This window comes from Bactrocera neohumeralis, chromosome 2 (assembly GCF_024586455.1).
Source record: "Bactrocera neohumeralis isolate Rockhampton chromosome 2, APGP_CSIRO_Bneo_wtdbg2-racon-allhic-juicebox.fasta_v2, whole genome shotgun sequence".
Lineage (NCBI taxonomy): Eukaryota > Metazoa > Arthropoda > Insecta > Diptera > Tephritidae > Bactrocera > Bactrocera neohumeralis.
The window spans coordinates 17,991,845-18,013,305 of record NC_065919.1 but is presented as its reverse complement, the minus strand read 5'-3'; the positions used below and the strand labels follow the sequence as shown (position 1 = coordinate 18,013,305).

Here is a 21,461-nt window from a genome sequence, read left to right as displayed (position 1 = left end):
TAGAAAAAACGTAAAAAAATATAAAATATTATTTATTTTATTAAAAAATAAATAAATATACAAATGTACATGTGTAGATAAGTTGTGAATGAAGTTGCTGAACAAATGTGCATGACTGTCGATTGTTTTTTGCAAAGTGAGAACACCATATTACTACATACTCAGTGTTAGGTTTTCCAACTCTACATTTATGTATATTGAAGGAGAGTGGTGAAATTACCGCAAAATCGTTGAGCTACGACTACTATTTACGTTTAGAAATTAAAAAAGATTTTTCAAAAAAAAGTAAGGGTATAAAAATCAAAATCATAATTATATATGAAATAATAAAAGTAAAAAATTTAAATTCAATTTACTTTAGGATATGACAGATGACAGGGAGGGCTGACTAGTGATGTTACAAATCGACTCTACGAGTAAATAGTAAGTAATTTAATATAATACATAATACAAATATACTTATTGGTTACTAATACTAACTACTATTTAGCAAAACGCTACAAAGTTACAAATAATATTTAATACAATTGACATATACACTAAGATAAGCCGAAAAGTAATTATATATGAAATATGATAATTTTCATGGATTACACATTTTTCAAAAAGTCAATGAGATTTTAAAATATGTCAGTGAGGTAGGGTATGAAAAATGTCGAGTTAAAAAAACTGATTGCAAGGTTATCTTTGAAAACACAATTCGTTAGATTTTTTGAATATTTTTTTCTTTTTTTTTTATTATTTTTTTTTACTCAATTTCACATATTTTAAAATGTGTCAGTGGGTTAGGGTTGGCAAAACGTTAAACATTTCGCTTTGAAAATAGAGTTTCGAAAGCTTTTTTGTTATTTATTTATTTCTAAAATTTTTGTTAGTATAGTTTTGATTTTTTTTATATATTTTTTTAATTTCTTTATTTTTGCTTGTATTTTTTTACTCAAATTCACCGATTTAAATAAGTCAGTGGGATAGCGAATGAAAATTGTCAGAGAAAAAAAGTTGCAAGCAAGCTGTTTTGTTATTTATTAATTTTTTTACTTTTAATTTTTTTTTAATTTAAAAATTTTATTTTTGTATTTTGTTATAGTTTTTTAGTCAATTTCAAGGAGTTAAATATGTCACTGGACAGCGAATAAAACGTCGCGGTTAAAAACAAAATATTGCAAGCTTAAAAACTCGTTTTAAATTTCGTTTTTAAATTTATTTAATTTTTAAAATTTTTTTAAATATTTTTTTTAAATATTTTCTTTTTAAAATGAATTTTTAAATTGAATTTTTTAAATTTATTTAATTTTTAAAATTTAACATTTTTTTTAAAATATTTTTATATAAATATTTATATTTATTAATATTTTTTTTAAATATTTTTTTTTAATATTTTGCTGTGAAAACATAATTTCGAAAATTTTAAAGTAGTTAGATTTTTTTCAATTATTATTTTTAGGGTTTTCGCTTTTCACTTTTTTATATATTTTTTCATAAATCTGTGGATAAAGCGCTGTTCAGTAATAATTCATGCTTGCATTTCTGCCTAAATGAGGGTGTAAATAATATCGAATTTTATTCCTACTATTTTCAAATTTAGATTTGTTTGGAAATCGAATATTTCCTCCGCACAAAAATGAGGCAGGCTCAGAAGAAATTGGAGAAATTTATTTGTTGCGCAACTTCCATGCTCGCTATATTTGGGTTCTGTGCTCAATATGGCAAAGTGGTATGATTACTTAACTCTATAGTTCAGCGTAATTTTCGTCAAAATGGATTCTTCTCTTTCGCATACCATTCGTATAGTACTGTGAGCAAAAAAAGTAAGACTTTTTAATTTAAATTTCGTCGAAATATTTTTCTAGGTTGGCAAGTAATCAATAGTGTTTAGTATATGCTTGTCATTCTGAAGTGTGGCGATTTTTACATTGTGTGAAATTATTCGACAAAGAAGTTACACTAAATTTTGTGTGCGGAATTAAATTTCTGGTGCCGAAACATTCAGTATGTTGAAAAAGGCCTTCGGTGATAATTGTTTGTCGCGAACACGTGTTTTTGATTGGTACAAATTATTCAAAAAGGGTCGAGAATGCGTTGACGACGTACCACCTCTAGGACAGTCATCAAAAACAACTGATGTTGTCAATAAAATAAAGGAATTGGTGCTTGATGATTAACAGTCAGAGATCTTATTCGCATCGTTGGAATATCGAAAAGATCAGTTAAGACCATTTTGAAAGATCATTTGGGCCTAAGAGAAGTAAAAGCACGTTTAGTTCCAAAATCCCTCAATTTTTTCAAAAACAGCGTCACATTAATGTCTGTGCAACAATGCTTACCGACTACCAGGATATCATGAAACATATTATTACTGGCGATGAGCCTAAGATCTATGCGTACGACCTGGAAACAGACGATCAATCGACAGAAAATCATGGCAAAAGTGAGCCGAAGCCGAAAACCCCACGTCAAAGCAGGTCAAAAATCAAAGTTAAGTTGGCAGGTTTCTTCGATTAGCGACGTGTGGTGCACTCCGGATTCCTTCCGACCGGCCAAACAGGCAAGAAGGAACACAAGTGGAGTGTTATGCGTCATTTGCGCGAAGCTATTCGTAAAAAAAGGCCGGAATTATAGGCCGACAAATCTTGGCAACTCTTGGCAACTCTTTTCACGATAATGCACCGTCGCATACTGCATTGATTCTTCGTGAGTTTTTCGCCAAATTTCCAACCAATATGGTGCTGCAACTCCCGTAATCGCCTTATTTAGCTCCGTGTGACTTCTGGCTATTCAACAAATTCAAACGACCGCCTCGGGGAAACCATTTTGAATCAATTGAAGACATTAAACATGAATCGCTACGCGCATTGAAGACTATTCCGAAAACTGACATTAACAACTGTTTCGAGGATTGGCAAAAACTTGTGCCAACGTGTATTGGAGCCAAGAGGGTTTACTTCGAGTTGGAGGATATAGATTTTGTATCATTAATTAAGCATTTTAAAATTATGAAAAAAGTCTTACTATTTTTTGCCCATAGTAGTAGTAAAAGAAAAAGCTATCACGAAATTATAGACTTCATTAAGTAGCTAGATGTTAGCAAGAAGTTACTTTATTTTGATAAAAGTTGAATTCATTTTTATGAAGGATACGTAGTGAGCTAATATAGAGATTCGTGAGTATTGAGATCATAAAATTATGGCAAAGTCTATGGGAAAATTGAAAAATGGTATGAGAATCAAAATATATTTTTTGTTTATATAGTTGACTTTAGTTGTAGAAAGTACGGTTTAGGTATAGAAAGTACGCATGAAAAAATCTCTTTCTGTTTGTTGTTTTTTGGTTAACTAAAAGTACAGAAGAATCTATAATAAAGTACATTTTTATTTAAATACAGCAGCAAATCTACTCAATAATAGAATAAATGAATAAAATATCAATATTATATACGTATATCATCTAACTACATATGTATGTGTGTAAGTATAGCGCCAACTTGTGTAATAGCTTACCAAATATTACACACCACTACATAAGCAAACTTGTCACATATGAAATTTTATTAATATTTAGATTTTATTATAATGAAAAAATATTGTTTCATCATTGGTTGAGTTTTTGATTTACTACATTAGTATATTTTCGAATACGACGCTGCATTTTTATTACAACATTTATTAAAAAAACCATACTAAACTAAAAACTAAAAGCATGCATTGGAAATATTCTACTATTTGCAAGTAATTATTAAAAACTACATAAAATAAATTAAATATATTTATTAAATATTTATTTACTCGAACAGGCAACATCAACGAACACGCAGTTTTAGTGCTTCGTGTAAAACTCTTTCATTGTATTATAATACAATAATATGTATATACAGGTTTATATATTTAAATATATATGTATGTATTGCAATGGCATGCAGACACGTGGCTAATTTACTTAAGCGACACACGGAATGTCGCGAGCAATTCTTAAGCTAATTAAACAATTTCAAGAGGAAAAGAAGACGACACACTGCAATGAGAAGAAATAAAAAGTTAAACATGCGAAGAGATGAGCAGCAATTTCGCTTAGCTGCCAGCAGTGTGCAGAAACAACAACAATAAGAGCATAATTTGATCATGCAGTTCACTTTACGTAGCATCACTTTCAGCCACATGTTGTGCGCAACAATTGTGTAGTGCGAGCCAGCGGCGTCGTCAGTATTTACTGTTGAGGGCTATTTTGATATACCCAAGCTCACATTGCAGGCATGACCTACAAATTTTAGTAAAATGACTACTTTATTGCAGCCAGAAATCATGTTTGGCATGTACATATATGTTATAGTTGTCCGATCTGAAAAATTTTCATGAATATTATAGTGTTGCCTTTGAAAATAATCTACGCCGAATTTCGTGATGATATCTGGTCAAATAAAAAATTTTTCCATATGAGAACTTGATTTTTATTGGACATTCTGTATGGCAGTTATAAGCTAAACTGATTCGACATCGGCGTTTCCGACAAATAAAGAGGAGAAAAGAACGTTTCAGACCAATATAACAAAAACTGAGAGACTAGTTCGCATATAATCGCTAAATCGAATCTATTATAATCATTTACTAGTTTATATGAAATGTACATATGTGATTGGTTGCACTGGAGATATACGACTGCAACGACAAAATGCGAAAAGACTTTTTCGACTACCCAATATGTATCACACTGTGTCATACCATATTGTGTTGGAAAAGGAGATTTTAAGCCAAAAAAAATTAACCAAAAAAAATTAAATTCGTTGAAGTTGAAAAAAGTTACAGCTGTTCAAAAATGAGTGAAAATAATGAAGAAATTCGCTCGAGTAGCACAACAATGGTTCGCCAGCTTCCATTCTGTAAATTTCGAAATTTCGATTTACACTGATGGAATAATGTCTCCAGCGGAAAAATGGCAAAAAGTGGTCGACCAAAATGGTACATATTTGTTTATTTATTTATTTTTTTTTTAATATATGTATATATATTTTAAAATAAGTTGAAATTTGATTAGAAATACGAAAAGGCGACTACCCAATATATATGTTATATACTTCATAGGGGTCCAAACAAACTTAATGTACCCTGCTTAGAGCAAAATTAATATAAGCGCTTATTAACCCCTCCAAACCCACTTTTGAGACCATGTCACTGTCGTGCGAGTTTCAGGTAAAAACCAATTAAGTCGCAGCAAAGTTTGAGTATTTTTTGCATTTAATTTACACCTCTTTATTGCATTCTACTTAAGTAGTCGTAGCTTTTAGCGCGCGCACAGCAAAGTTTCTCGCATTTAGCACGGATAACGCTGAGACAAACAATTAGTGATAGGGGTTATTGGTTGGCTGAATAAATAGGGGTCTTGGTAGCTGCTTGTTGCCTTAAGGTGCGCATCTCTACGGAACGACAAAGCAAACACACGTTTCCGAAAGCATCTATGTATGTATGTAGATGCCAATACAGCTAGAGCCAGTGGGGTTAAAGGGTACCTGCTAGAGGTGTACGAAAGAATGCAAATAGACATTTGCTCCGCAATGCGAGACAAGAGTTTAAATATTTAAGTTTTCGTTGCCAGCGGGTTAATAGCGCTTGCAGCTGTTGACACAAAGAACTGCACAGAGCGGCGGAGACGGCGGATAAAGAGCCAGCACGCACTTACGCTGTAAACTTTAACTTGGAGTTGATATTTTGAAATTAAATGCAGGGAAAGATAATAAAATTACGCGTGCATTAAATGAAGCGTACGATGGCGAAGTGTGTGTAAAAGATTTTAGTAGCAAGAATGACGGTAAAATAGAATGAATAGAACATGTCGTCATAGGAATTTCAAATAAGCTGAGTGAAATCTTGGCGAAATTATTAGCTTCATTCACAGTTTGCTGCGAGTTAAGATTTGAAGTATACACATATGCGCTGGGTTAGTGGAACTGTTTAGAAGGAAGAAGGCAACAAGATTGAAAAAAATTCGCTGTTATATGTTATAAAGTTTGTGACTATTCTGCGAGTAGACTAACTAAAACTGCTTGACTTAGTGACTCACATTTATATACCTTCGTTTATCTGCTGGTTTGAGATGAAGTTCGTTCCTTAAATAAACTGCCATATATGTATATATATATATATCTGTTCATTGTTGGTGAATCGTTTCGTGAATCGAAAAACAAGTTAAATTTTTTCTTCTGACAACTTTTTTAATTTGTTAGATAATTCATTCAAATTGATGAAAAGTTATTTTGTTAGTAGATCCAACCGAAGAGATTAGTAAAGCAAGAAGTTTTACCTCAAAATCAAAGAAGTATTGTAAAACTAATTCTAATAGCTTATTGGAAATCTGTTGGTAGAAAGTAGTTCCTTTGAACAGAGGTCTTTTGGAGCCAGGCAAACTTTTGGCTGCTAAACAAACACTAATTAACATCAAAATCTCATGTGAACATAAAAAAAATGTACCAAACTAGAAAAAAAATGTTACCAATTCGGCTTGTGCAGTTTTATGGACCAGTCCGGTTCAATTTTGATCATGAGTGTAAAAATTTATTCATGGTTTTTTGCATGTTGACAGCGCTGACTATCTCAAAGAATGGATCTAATGAATTTTATGCGGTCTTTGTCTTATGCAACTGGGTAAATAAATAAGGTATCCAATACAGAAAGGAATGGTAAGCCAGCTCTGGTCTAAAAAGTTGAAGTGAAGGAGTCATCAGTCAATTAAGCGAGGAAAGAACTAATATAAGCTTATACAGAAGTCGATTAACACTTTCCCGGTTGAAAATAAAATTTAAAGCACGCTTTGAAGTACATTGTGACAAAAAAGAACCCCGAAATTACAATTTAAATTCTCCGGGTAAATGATATTTCAAAACAATTTATTTTGCTAAGTTGTTAGGACTGTCCTTAATTGTTATGCCAAATATGAGCGCGATCTGTCAACCAGTTTGTTTACAGAAGCTGTTTAAGTCGGTACACCTCAATAGTGCCTTGCAATTTTTACAATGGATAAAAATATCGAAAAAAGAATTTGTTTCGAATTTTGTATTTTTAACCAAATTTCGTGTACAGAATTGCGGCGAATGTTGAAAAAGGCGGTAATTCAGTCTTATCAAAAACACAAGCCTACGAGTGGAACAAAACCTTCAAAGACGGTCGAGAGATCGTTGAAGATATGCCTCGTTCTGGACGACCTTCGAGCTCTTCAACTGATAAAAATATTAAAAAAGTGAAGGATATGGTGCTTGAATATCATCAGGCAAGTGTTAGAGAGATAGCTCGATATCTCTGCGAGTCTGTTCGAATGAGTTTGGTGATTATTTTGGGTATGAAACGCATTATTGCTCGATTTGTCCCGATATAGTTAATGTCTTTTAAAAAGAGTACCGTAAACTGGTCTCTTTGGACATGTTTGATCGTACGGATTCCGATCCCACATTCATGGAAAGCATTATAACTGCCGATGAGACATGGATATGTGAACTTGACATACAAACAAGTCAACAATCATCGGAATGGAGGAAAAAAACGAGCCGAAACCAAAAATCCGCTCCAAAGCCGCTCAAAAGTCAAGTGGATGCTTATTGTTTTTTTCGATATTCGTAATTTGGTGCATAATGAGTTTGTTTCGGAGTTCAATAAAGTCTTTTATTTAGCCATATTGAGGCGTTTGCGTCAGAACATCCATCGAAAACGACAGAAGTTGTGGAAGAACAACGATTGTGACCGGATTTAAAGCCAAAAACGCAATGTATACCATCGATCAACTACCGTATTCACCAATTTTGACTCCGTGTGATTTTTTCATGTTCCTCGAATTGAAATTGCCTTAATTAAGCTTAAGAAATCTATTAAGTTGTGCACAACAACTTTTTGTTACCAATTTTTTTCCTTTTTGACTTTGGCGATATCTTCATACTCATATTTTAAAAACAGTATATGTGACCTGGTCTACGGAAAGGGGGCTTAGGTGTCAAAAAATCAATTTTCACTTTTAAGTTGATTCGTTTATTTGTTTATTTTTAACAGCTGTTTCCCAGAAAACTAGTTTTCGCACGTTAGCTCCCTTTTCGTAGACCAGGTCACATATGAGTTCTGATTGAATTCAAAAATTGCGTTTAAAACCGAGTTTAACGAATGTTTCTGTTCAAAAATCGGTAAAAAATTGATTAGTTATTCAACTTTTACTAAAAACGAAATTTTTCACTCTTATTTTGGAGTAACACACTGTGTGAAATATTCTAAACTTCCGCTTAATTTTGTCGCCGAGCAGAAGAAAAAAAAGCATTTCAATAATTTCCACGCACTATTTATTCTCTTTCATTGCGCTCAAACGCACTGACATGCAACAGTGCGCTAAAGCGACGCTGTTTTGATAGTGTTGCCATTTATTGCAACTATGCAGCCGGTTAGATGCCACACGGATGCACCGTAACAACTTCAAAGTAGAGCAGAAAATTAAAATGATTTTTATTGTATATGGGTGTGTCCATCAAAAACTTTGCAACATTAATGCCAAAGGAGAAAAAAAAACTGTATAAAAATACAATGCTGCAGCAACAATAGAGTGTAAGTATTTAAAGTATGCGACCGCTGCCGCGTTTAAATGCTGCTTTCTCGCATAACTTTTAGGAAAAACTTTTAAAGTGTTTTACTCTAGTTTGCTTTGAATGCTATTTTCTTTGCAATTTCTTCACTCTACTCCACTGCACTATATGGTACTCATCGCGCTGCTTTGTTGCATGCCACATTCCAGGCATTGTTGCCTGTTGTTATACAACCCGACTTCGCGTTCTGGTGGCCGAGTAGAGGTCATCAATTGTCCAGTGGATGCTTAACTACGCTGTGATGGAAATATTTATACTTCTATACTTTATACTATATATACGGCCCTTTGTTACCCCGCGAAGCCATAGGATAAAGTATATGTATGTATATATGCTACGCTGTTCCGGCGTGACTGTGGAATTCAGAGCGCGTAAGCTTGTATGCTGTGAGTTTATTTGGATTTTACAGTGAAATTTCGAAACTTTTGCTGCGCAGGAAGTTTGCAACGTTAAAAGCTGGCGGCAGGACATTTCACGGGAAAGTATGTGGCAGTGAAGCCAAGGAAAAAGCGTAGTGAAGTGCGAAGGAATGCTGTAGATATGCTTATAAATCATTTCTTTTGAGTAATGTAGTTTATCTTTTGCCTTGAAGTTAGGTTACGAGCGATTTGTTTACTTAAACTGTCAAATGATGTAATTTTTATTTAATTATTCGATATTTTGGTTGAACTCTGCTGTTAGCTGGCTATGAAATGCATTTTTAAATAACTAAAATGCATTTATTTATATATATATATTTTATGCACATATTTATGTACTAATGTTATTTGATGTGGTGCTAACTACTACTGGGTAATATCGCATGCGTTGTTAAAAAATAAAATGTAAATTTATAATATTCTATTTAATGAAGTGTTACATGCCTACACTTTTAAATGATGAAAACTTTACTTACCTCACTTTATTTAAAAATTATTTATGATATTTAGCTTAGTTTGCCAATGTTACGTATACGCCATGGCATACACTTTTGCATGCAAATGAAAGGTAATATTGAAAGGCAGACCTAGTATGAACTTATTTTTCATATTTCGTTAACCCATACGCGTAAAAATAACATACTAAAGTTTTTAATAAATATTTAAATTTTTTTGTGTCATAAAAAGAATGTACCTTAAGAGGGAATTCTAGTCTAAAAATAAAAAAAAAATCAATTTTTTTTATATTTTCAAAGTTTAACAATTCAAGAATATGTCTGATCCAGCATCCAAATTCGATTGGATGGAACTGGAACTTTAAATGCATTTTTCTTGGAATTTTCTTTTTCATCTCGAGTATCATTTTTCAGATTCTACTGGATTGGCTTTAATGGTCAGGAGTCTCATTTTGGTATTCTGGCAGATACAGTATAGTAATATACTGTATAGTAGTATGCTGTATCTGCCAGAATACCAAAATGAGACTCCTGACTAACAGAGTCACTAAATTACGATTGTGACAATTAGAGACATGAAACAATCATGACAAGCAGAATACCGGCATAAATCTTCAGATAGTCTTCTTTTTTAGACTTGTCTATGTCTGAAAAACTTCAAAGCACTCAAAAACATGATTTTTTTTTTTGCTTTTGAGGCAGCTCTTGAACAGTTTTTACGCAAACCGATATTATTTTTTAGATTAATGTTTTTGTTTTTTTTTGGTTTCAGTTTGCATTGAAGATGGAAATCATGGTTATGATCACTTGCAAAGTTTCGTACATTTTTAACTTTTTTATTCTTTGCTTTTTCATGTATATACTAATTTTATTATTACTTTTTTCTACGACACTTCAAAAATTACCTTATTAGTATTTTAATTTTAATTTGGTGTCAAAAGAAAAAATTAAAAAAAAAAATATATGGAATAAATTATAAATATGTTTGAAATAAAAAAATTAATTAAAATTATGAATTATAAATGTTATATATAATATAAAAAACTTGATTATTTAATAAATTGATAGCATAATTTGAGCGAAACTGGCCATTTCATATGCCATGAAGGCAGCTCTAAAACCGTTTGCTCTCAGGCACGCTTTGCTCGCTTTCTCAGTTAAAAAATTTTTATGGGAATTTCCCCACCATGATTTTGCAATTTTGCGTTTTTTAATGAAATCTTTTCGTGTACAAGCGAAAAATACGTAACACGTAACTAGTGCTTATTATTTCTCCCTTTTGCATTTAGCAGTGCGTATGTATGTATGCATCTACTCGCAAAAATGGTTAAATTTATTCAAATGAAGAAATTTAACGCACGACGTTGATACTTCACTTTGCCGCATTTAAGCGCACGTTGCGCGCGTATAAATTTGCCGCTTGTGGTATTATAATAAGGACATTAAAGCAAATGCTATTTGTGGTTGGCCGGCTTGCTCTTCTATGGAGTGTGATGGTCTAATATCTTGTAGGGTTGCCATAACAAAACATTTCGTTTTTAATGAAACTTTTTTTGTAATGTAAAATACCATAATCACTTTAGATGGAAAATAATTTAAATATAATTAATTGTTGCTAATTAAATTAAATAAATATATATAGTTTTAAAAGAAAGTATGATTCAAAGCTAACGGTTCAAATTTTTTTTATTTCATAGTAGCAGCTGTTTAGTGAGGTTTTTTTTATAAACATCAGAAGGTCGAAGTTTTGATTTTACGTTTATTTACTGAGTTTAAAAAAAATAATTTCCATTTTTGAATTTTTGCCTTAGAAAATAACATATATCAAGTTTCGATTTTTGGATTGAAATTTTTTTTATATGCTTAGTAAGTCGAAGCAATAATTAAAAATATTTAAAATATAAAAACAGTTTATTTGTATACAAGCATTTGATTCGATCGTTCAGTTTGTATAATGTTATAGTTTTTCAAAATAATTCTTGAAGAATTTTTTTTTTCGAAACATAAAGTGGAATATTTGAATTAATCAACTATTTTTGAATTTTTTGATTGAAAATTTTTTTTTATTGTAAGTCGAAGCAATAATTAATATTTAAAATAAAAAATACAGTCTATTTGGGATATAAGAAGCCGGGTTTACTCCAACAATCTTGAAAAATTTTTTTTAAACATAAAGTGGAATATTTCAATTAATCAACTAAATTGAACTGAAAAAAAAGTTAGTACAAAAGTAATTGATATTTTTAATACTGACAACTTGTTTCTATTGGCTGGTGAGAATTTTTTATTGAAATTTTGATTTTTTTTTTGAGTCGAAATTTTTTTGGTTAAGTGAAAAAATTGTCAGTATTAAAAAAAAGGTATATAAAAGTGAAGAATGCCACGTAAGCCACCAATGAAATTTGAGAAGTTTACGGATACGACCTTGTATCAGTACGTGTAGCACAAGCGGTTCGCTCGCTTCCGTTCTGGTAATTTCGAAATTTCGATTTACGCTGATGAAAGTTTTACACGGATGGAATAATGTCTCTAGCGGAAAAATGACAAAAACTGGTCGACCAAAATGATACATATTTGTTTATTTACTTATTAGTATAAATATAAAACAAAATAAGTTGAAATTTGATTAGACATACGAAAAGACTTTTTCGATTACCAATATAAAGACAGATCTCCAAGTGGAAACCTTATTTGATATGGCTTTTGACAAGACGTCAATCATGGAATCGCTCATGAAACTCGGCTAAATATTTGTCAAATTGTAAGTGTCTTATTATTTCTATTATTATTTTCAATTTTTTGATAATTTTAAGAGGTTTCGAGGGAAGCATTAATATTAAATAAATTTACTAACTTCTATCATGGAAAGCAAATCATTTAGATATGGCAATAATATGGCTTAATTTCATGACCAAGGGTGTCGGCAAACTGCGCACAATTACTCTTAAACGTAAATGCGTGCTCATAAGCGGTTTTCCTCCTACACACTGACCATAATTGAACGGCGCTCAAAGACGGCTTATTTGCTTGTGATATCCCGCACTGGTTGATGGTGTAGCATTTAGACAAAGGAAACTGCACGGCGAGCATTGCACAGTGTGTAGAAGTGCTTGCAACGTTAATGAAGCGTGAGGTACTAACATGAAGGGACATAAATTTAGGTAAAGCAATATTTTCTCAAAAATTAAGTGGTGGTTTCAGTTTCCGGTCTTCTGTGCTAGTAATTTTAATATTTGCGTGCCTTAAATTTTATGAAAGAATTTATAAAAAAAGCAAATGAATTCAAGACAATATGCAAAGATTATGGTGCGAGTTGGCTAGAGATTAATATACTTATTTTAAATAAGACTATTTCATACTTTTTTTAAATTAAACATTAGAGCGTTTCTTCTATACATTTTTCATCGGCCTAAATGTAGGCTATACTTTTTTAAAATTCACTCAACAAGACTGCAACAGAAAATGTGGCCTACAGTTTTTCGAATCACTGTAAGCTTTCCTTCTTTACAGTTTTCTTTAATTACCATTAACTGCCGTTAACGTCAGCTATAAAAAAAACAATGTACTTTCCATAATTATAAAATGTTTCCCAGTCAACGCTACCTACACTTCGGAGAACGAAAGCGTTACTTTTTTGAAAGCACCGCATAGCTTCTACAACATTTGGCTTGTCGTTAAAAATCAAATTAACCAAATTTTTAGCAATTGAAATTAAAAAGAAATATTTGACGCAAGCTGTGGAATTCTTAAATCATTTTTCGTCAAAGCGTCTATAAAGCCTACTGTTCTGTCGCATTAAAAGCAAGCAAAAAGCACGCAACTTAAATACTTCTCGTAAAAATCACAGCGCCAACAAAAGCTAAAAGTCAAAATGGGCGCACTAATTTTCATAACAAATAATTTCCATATACATAAATATTTGCAGAGCACTAAATGGCGGACTGACCAACACACCAACCTGTTGGTTTATGTGTGCGAAGCGCTATAAGGGAACCAGAAGCGAGTGTTGTGCAGCAAGCAAAGCACGCGAAAATTATAAAATAACCGCAAAATCGACGCTTGCTTGCCTCGGTCTTGCTACAGCACGTTATACTAAAAGCATTACAATAACAAAAACAACGCCAAGAATAGCTTGCTGTCGCTATAAGGTCAGTTGGTGTGAAAAATCATGCTAAAGTGTTTGTTAAAATGCGAAAGTTATGTAGGTAATCATTACAATGCGCAAAATAAACTGGAATGAGACGCATAACGCTTGGCACTCGCCAGCATGTGTATACTATAGGCAAATATGGTTCGTGTATATAAATGGGCTGTCGCGGCTTGTAAAATGATTATACGCATCGTTGCGGATGCCATACGTTTTCATACTGTTGCTTTATGGTAATTTTCTTTTTACGCACACTTTTGTTGTTATTTGTTGTTGCTCTTCGAAATGGCTGCGCGCGAAATAGCCGGTGTAAATGTCTGTTAATCATTTAATTTACGCCAAGCTGACCTTTTGCCCGCCTGCATGCCACTTTACAAAGGTCCTTGCTTTATTTTCTCATTTAAGGTCATACACACAAACACATGCACTGAGTGGATGGTGCGCGCGTGTATGTGCTGGGTAATTTTCCATTTAAGTAAATGACATATGGAATTTATTTGCACTCGCTGTACTTAATTTATGAGTGTAGTATATGGCTATATAGCGCGCGTGTCATAAGCGTAAAATATGAAATTTTTATATATGTACATATATGCATAATTCAATGTACTTGCATTTGTCAGTATGCATAAATTTTGTATCCTCTTTTGTTTATAAGCAATAACTAAACAAAGTTGCTACATGACTTTAGAGGAAGTAAAAATTATTATATTTACTCTCTTCCCCTTTACAGAAATATATTGCTTAAAATGCAAATTAATCCGTTTTAGTAGTAAAATTTTCGTACAATCTTTCCACTACCTTTTTGGTGGGCTATGACCCCGTAAATTATTGTTGTCTTGTATTTTTTATTTACAAAAATTATCAAGTTTGTTGGTTAAATAAAAACATACTTCTATATAAACACGGCGTATACGTAACATTTGGTAACAAAAATCGTCTAATAATATATGAACATTTCATAATTTATAGAATAAGCATTGGAATATGTGATTATGAATAGAAATGAAATTCTTCGCGTTCAAAATTGTTAATACAAAAAAAAAAAAAAAGTTATTTGTACACCATGGCGTATACGTAACTTATCATTCAATACCACTTTGATGATTCACACTCTACATACTTACCCCTAAATGTATGCCACAACTAGCAAAGAGACTTGTAAGTAAATTAATATAAATATTAATTTAATTAATTTTTGTAGAAAATTTTCTAAGAATAATTTCGTACAATTTTTTGTATTTTAGGATCGCACATTAACTAAACACAAAAATATGTTAAATTTTGTTGCTGCAAGCAATTTAAAAGTGCAAGTACTCAATGAATTGGCATAGAAGGAAAACAAACAAAAAAAATTAAGAAATATCACAATGATGAAACGAAATCCTCTAACAACTGCTAAGTCACGAAAGACATTTCACACACACATATACACAGCTAAAGCATAAATGCAACGTCATTATCACAGGGGACAGTAAACTTGGCGTGCAAATGAAAATACAACACTATTCACTATCTGCTTGTGGCAAACGCACCGAAGAAATGCACATTGAAGTTGAAAATTTGCTTGAGTCAAATGTAAAATTGTTTAACATATAGATCAAGTTCAAAAGTATTAAGGGAAACATATAATATTTACTTTTTATTGTTTATGTGCTTTACTCACATTTTTTACAATTAAAATACTTAGCAAAAAGCTAAATTTGTGCAATTTAATATTTATTATGCAATATTTACTATTTTTATGTAGTGATTGTGGTTATTATGGCTTAATTGTGACTATATGGTGCAGAAAAATTATTTACTTTAACGAAAATATAAATATATATATAGCAAAATTTATATTTTTATTTGAAAAATAATATTTAAACTATTTATTTGTTTATTTTAAAATATTTATGTCGGAATAAGAAGTTACGATAATATAAAATGAAAAATGAAATAAAATTAATTCCATAAAAAAATAAAATAGAATAAAATAAATTAAATCAAATGAAATTAAGTTAAATTAAACTAAATTAAATTAATTTAAATTAAATTAAATAAAATTAAATAATTCAATTCAATTCAATTCAATTCAATTCAATTCAATTCAATTCAATTCAATTCAATTCAATTCAATTCAATTCAATTCAATTCAATTCAATTCTATTCAATTCAATTCAATTCAATTCAATTCAATTCAATTCAATTCAATTCAATTCAATTCAATTCAATTCAATTCAATTCAATTCAATTCAATTCAATTCAATTCAATTCAATTCAATTCAATTCAATTCAATTCAATTAAACTAAATTAAATTAAATAACAACATTAAATTTAATTTAATAATTTTTAATATTTTTTTTTAATTTCTTAAATAAATTAACAGAAATGAAGTAAATAAAACTAAATAGAGTACAATACAATAAAAATATAGAGTATAAACACATATAATTAACATTTTTCTTAGCGCATGTGCGAAACTTTGGTGCTTTCACATTTTATTCTATTATTGAATTAAATTATAGAAGTGGATATTTAATGGACTTTTAAGAAAATAAAAGCAAAAGTGCATGTGGAGATGGATATTGCATCGAACGGAAAGCATTGATGGATTATTAATTTTAATGGTACATTAATGTATTTAAAATAATACATAGTTAAAATGGTAATGAATAAAAGTGCCGTGAATATAATTTTGTGCTTTAAAAAAATAGTTTTAAAAAAAATTTACTTAGCTAAACACAATTTTTGATATCATTATGTGATGTGTAACAAATCAAATATGTAAATTCTTAAATAACTAAATTTTTTTTTTTTTTTTAAGAAAAACTAATATAATGTTTAAAGAAGTGATGTCTGAAAATCAATTGCGAGTAAAATAATATAAGCAAATATGTAATAATATTAATGGCAATGTATTTTATTTACATTTTTTGAGAGCTATGTCAAGGTGAAAATCAAGGAGTTTAAATAAAAGAACTTATAAATAAATTTTACATCAAACTTTTAGCATAAATATTTCCTCGCATAAGTAAACTGAAATTAAACTGAAGAGTTTAACATTACTATACACACGAAAAATGCTGAATTTACAAATTACACACGCTTTAAAAGTTTATTAAATGTGCAAAAAGTATAGTAATTTGTTATTCTTATTAATAATTTACATTGATTATTGTGTGAATTTACTTTAATACCCAGAAATATCTTTTTTTTATGTATCTCCATTAATGGAAGAATCTTATCAGTGTGAATGTGTGTTTTGTTCGTGGCTTAATGATACTTATTGTGTATACAAAATGTGAAAATAAAGTATGAAGGATTACTTGATGTACTGACATGAATGACTGAAAGTTTGGTGACTAAACAGCGACTAAGTCTGATCTTATTAAATACTTAAAAATATGGCATATGATACATGTGCATAAATTTATAAAAAAAAAAAATATTAAAGTCTTAAAAACATATTTACAAAATGAAAACTTAAACGAAAAGTAATATAAGATAACAACTTAAAAAACATAAGACTACCACATTTGAAGGGATTTCTAAGTGAGATATTTTTTCTGCTAAAAAAATATTATGTAATGAATACTCAATATAGTTTAGCAATACAATAGTCATTGGCTAGCTGTGGAACTTTAAACTCATTTAGTTTATTTAAAATACTGTAGACCTGCATTTGTAGAGGAGGCAATCTAGAGTCAATGCGTGTAGAAGGATTTCTCTACCTAATTGCGATGTTTATACTAGGAAGTTATCCGAAGAATAAAGATGGTTATAAGTATTCAGAGATTATATTCTCTTGTAAGTAAAAAACGCTTTGTTTGTGAATTACTCTTTAATATTTAAATACAAATAATATAAATTTTCGGTGTCCTTTTATTTCGTTGCCGAGAAGGAGCTCCGAAAAGTTTTGTATGGAGGTGAGGTAGATTTTTCTCATTAAAATTGTTTGAAATCCAAAAAATTAAACAAATTTTTACCATATTTGGATGTTGGTAATGCTCGCAGGCCTAATAAAAACTTTGATTTTGACAAAATGGCGAAAAGATCGAAGGAGTAATAAAATTTTGATTCTTGACAATCAGCCGACTTCCCAAATATAAGTAATTTTTTGTTAAATCAAACGCCGTATTTCTTCAAATATAACTTCGCAATTATATCGAGGAAGGTTCTGAGAAAATTTCAACTTGATCGTTCTTGGTTAGGTTATACTGGCTAGCTGACACGCCATACAAAGATTTGTAATGTCCGATGGTGGTTCAGTTTAATACGAGCTTAAGTTCAAGTCGTGTAGGCCGTCAACGCTTTTTCCGAAGTTAAATAGAGATTTGATATCTAATTTTGATAGAGCGCAGTGGCACGTGACCTATCAGCGGAACTCTCGACATCTAAACAGATGGATCCAAAATGAGGCTGGGATCTTTTGCACGGAGCTAGACCTCAGACGACCTCTCAAGCTTCTGGAATACCGTAGTAACTTCAATGCATAATACGTAAGTCGATAGCCAAGCGGCACTTAAGCAATCATCTCACAACGCATTGCGCCCGAAAATGTTCTTAGAAGCAGGGAGGAGACGCAGATATAGTGGCTGCCAAAAAGCGGAAGCATATATACTGGGTTCTAGACTGCGAAGGCATTCCGGAAAACAAAATAGCCGACGAGTTTGCCAAAGTTTGGGTCATCCGCTGAGTTTGCCAAAGTTTGGGCATCCGAACCATTTCAGGAAATAAGTAAGTCGCTAAAAGCCATACAAAATAAAATTTTGGAAAGAGCTGACAGACGGATCCAGTCGAGATGGTATGCCTTAAAGGCATACACGAAGATCATGTGCAAGGAAATGGAAGGAAAACATACATTTTATTACTCACACGGTCTCGAAAAGTTGCCGGCTTAGTCATAGGCCAAAACTTATGACCATTATTAATGATAACACATCTAGAAAGTGCATGGAAGTAGGCATAAGAGACGTTAGAACACCTCCTCTGCGTCTGTTCGGCCTTGGCAAGAACTCGACTTAGATCATTCTAACTTTTTCGAAGAAATTTCGCTCACCTACCACGATAACAGCGTTTCGTGAAACGTCCTACAAATACGCTCATAAGGCCGAAATTATATGTGGGATTAACTTCAAATTATACAGCATTCCTATTGGCACTCGATAGAAGAGACTGTAGGAACATGATGGGAATACTAACTGGTCACTGTCTGGTGGCAACACACGCCCGTAAGATGGGGCTGACAGATCGAGAAGACTACAGGAAATGCCTTAAGTTGGGCACCGGGGAAACAATGGAGCATCTCTTGTGTATTTGTCCCGCATTGGCAAGACTACGCTGCAAGCATCCGGGATTCCCGCAGTATGATACACTGGAAGAGGTATCGACAGTGAGGCCGCAGAATCTGTTAAAATTTGCATCAATCGCAGGCATCCTATAGGGTGACTACTCCTCTTGGACTTAGCAAGTGAACTCCATCTGGTATCGCAAAAGACCAAACTGTTCTAGGCGTGGCTTATTGGCCTAATCAGATTAACCTAACCTAACTTCAAAGTTTCATAGAATATTTTCAGATATATGTACGTACAATGGATATACATACGATTCGTATACCGAAAATAAAAGTATTTATGATTTTGAGGTTTTTGAATCTTTTACCGATTCATTAAAATCGTTCTATTATATAAGTTTACTTAATATTGGGTAGTCGAAAAAGTTTTTTCGTGTTTCTAATCAAGCTTCAACTTATTTTTTTTTATATTTATACCAATAAATAAATAAACAAATATGTACCAATTTGGTCGAACTTTTTTAGCCATATTGACAAAATACGAAAATACTTTTTCGACTACCCAATGATAAAAACTTTTGTCATGAAAGACAAAAATTCTATTCTATTCTGAACACAAATTCAATAAGATAAATATTTAACTGAGTGATAAAATAAAAATAACTAGTAATAGATTTCAAAGATCATTATGTGGGGATCTCAAAATTATATAAGAAATTTTTATTTTTTTAATTTCAATTTCAATAAATTGTGGATTGAGGTTTAAAGGAATAATAAGCAAGTGCTTTACAACGTGATGTAATTAAAATTCTTCCTTAATAACAAACCATGGAAAATAATTGTGGCACATTTAAATGCTTGCGGATGCACTAGTGTTGCGGTTGCACATACTAATATAAAAATTGGATGGAATTTCCTACTAAATGTATGTGCTCAGTTGGCAGTGCATACACATTGCTATTTGGTGGGTGCGATAAATTGCAAAGTAATGAGAAAATGCAAAACTCAAAGTAAACTGTTATGCTGAAATATAAATTATAATCCAATAAAGGAAATAAAAAATTGAAATAAAATAAAAAATGTGCTCTTTATTTGCATGAATTAATGCAATTACCTAATGTAATGCATTATAATCAGTAATCAAACCAATTATATAGACACGCATTATGTGACACAAATTCTTACATACAAATGAAAAAAAAATTGGTGCAGGTGAACGCTAAATCAACTATTTTGATTTAAGTGATTTCCGTTTTTTTGTGATTTGTGTGAGGATATAGTAAAGAAGAGATTTTGATTAATATACAATAATATGAGTTGGTTATTGAAATAAAATACGAATATGTTAAGTAAAAAAAAACTCCAAACTTTTAGGATTCCATTTGCCACAAAACAAATTCATTTCATATTATCAATATATCATTGCGTACGCAAATCACACGATCATCATCAGCAGAACGGCAGCATCATCATCATCAACTTCCGGCGCAAAGACAATGTACAATATATATGTGTATTTATATATAAATATATATATATATAAATATAAATGTCTGCGTATGCATGTAACTATGTGTAATACCATATATGTATGTACGTATATACATATATATATATATATAGATATGTGTGTATAAAAGTTTGTAGAAATAGTTATGGCACTCAATTTCGCATAAATACCACATACAAAAAATTCTAGGTATGTAAGTATGAATAGATATACGTTAAAAATATGTATGCATATAAAGAAATATATATATATGAATTTATGTATACACAAGAAGTTAGGAAATTCATGTTCATTATAGAGCGTTAATTTATTTTTCAGTTTTTATTACATTTTTGATAAATAAAACCAAATTTGTAATAAAAATCGGGCAAACATTGTAAGTGAAATGAAAAATATATTGAATAAAATAAATATAAATAGTAATAGCTAGCGGTATTAAACGCAAAGGAAATATAAACACTTGTAGACTACCGCAGACATATTCGTGTGGTGTCTGTGGTCTGCCTTGTATGTGTAAAATTTTATGTGTTTGAAGTTTGCTTTTTATGTGTGTGTGTTTATTTGCAACTAACTGTAGTAGACTACACTGATTTAAATTTCATTTTGACACTATATAAACAAATACACACACTATATTATATAAAAAAATATTTAGACTGATATGCGCTTGTTTGCTCCGCAGCATAACTTTGTACTTTTAATTAATATACTATAAATTGAATAAAATAAATATCAATATTTCACATGCCACAAATATGAATGCGCATATGTGCAGGTGAAGGCTAAATTATTGTCAAATATTTTCAGTGCAAATCTTAAATTTTCATATAAACTGCAGACACGTTGAAGCATTGCTTCTTAGATGCATATAGATATTTAGATTTATAGATATATGCATGCAGTTTAAAGTTATGAAATAACTATTAAAAAACGGTTTGAAACATGATTATTATTATATTAAATATAGTAGTCTTTATACAGTATAATGTCATGGTGGAAAAATTTCAAATCGTCCTTCGAATATCAAATTCTACTAAACTGAATAAACACAT

General features: G+C 31.1%; 1 protein-coding gene across 3 annotated transcripts in view; it reads right to left on the bottom strand.

Moving 5' to 3' along the window:
* LOC126751024 (kin of IRRE-like protein 2) overlaps positions 1–21,461 on the bottom strand; it is a 513,287-nt gene that overhangs the window by 10,218 nt on the left and 481,608 nt on the right. The gene's annotated exons all lie outside the window — the stretch shown is intronic.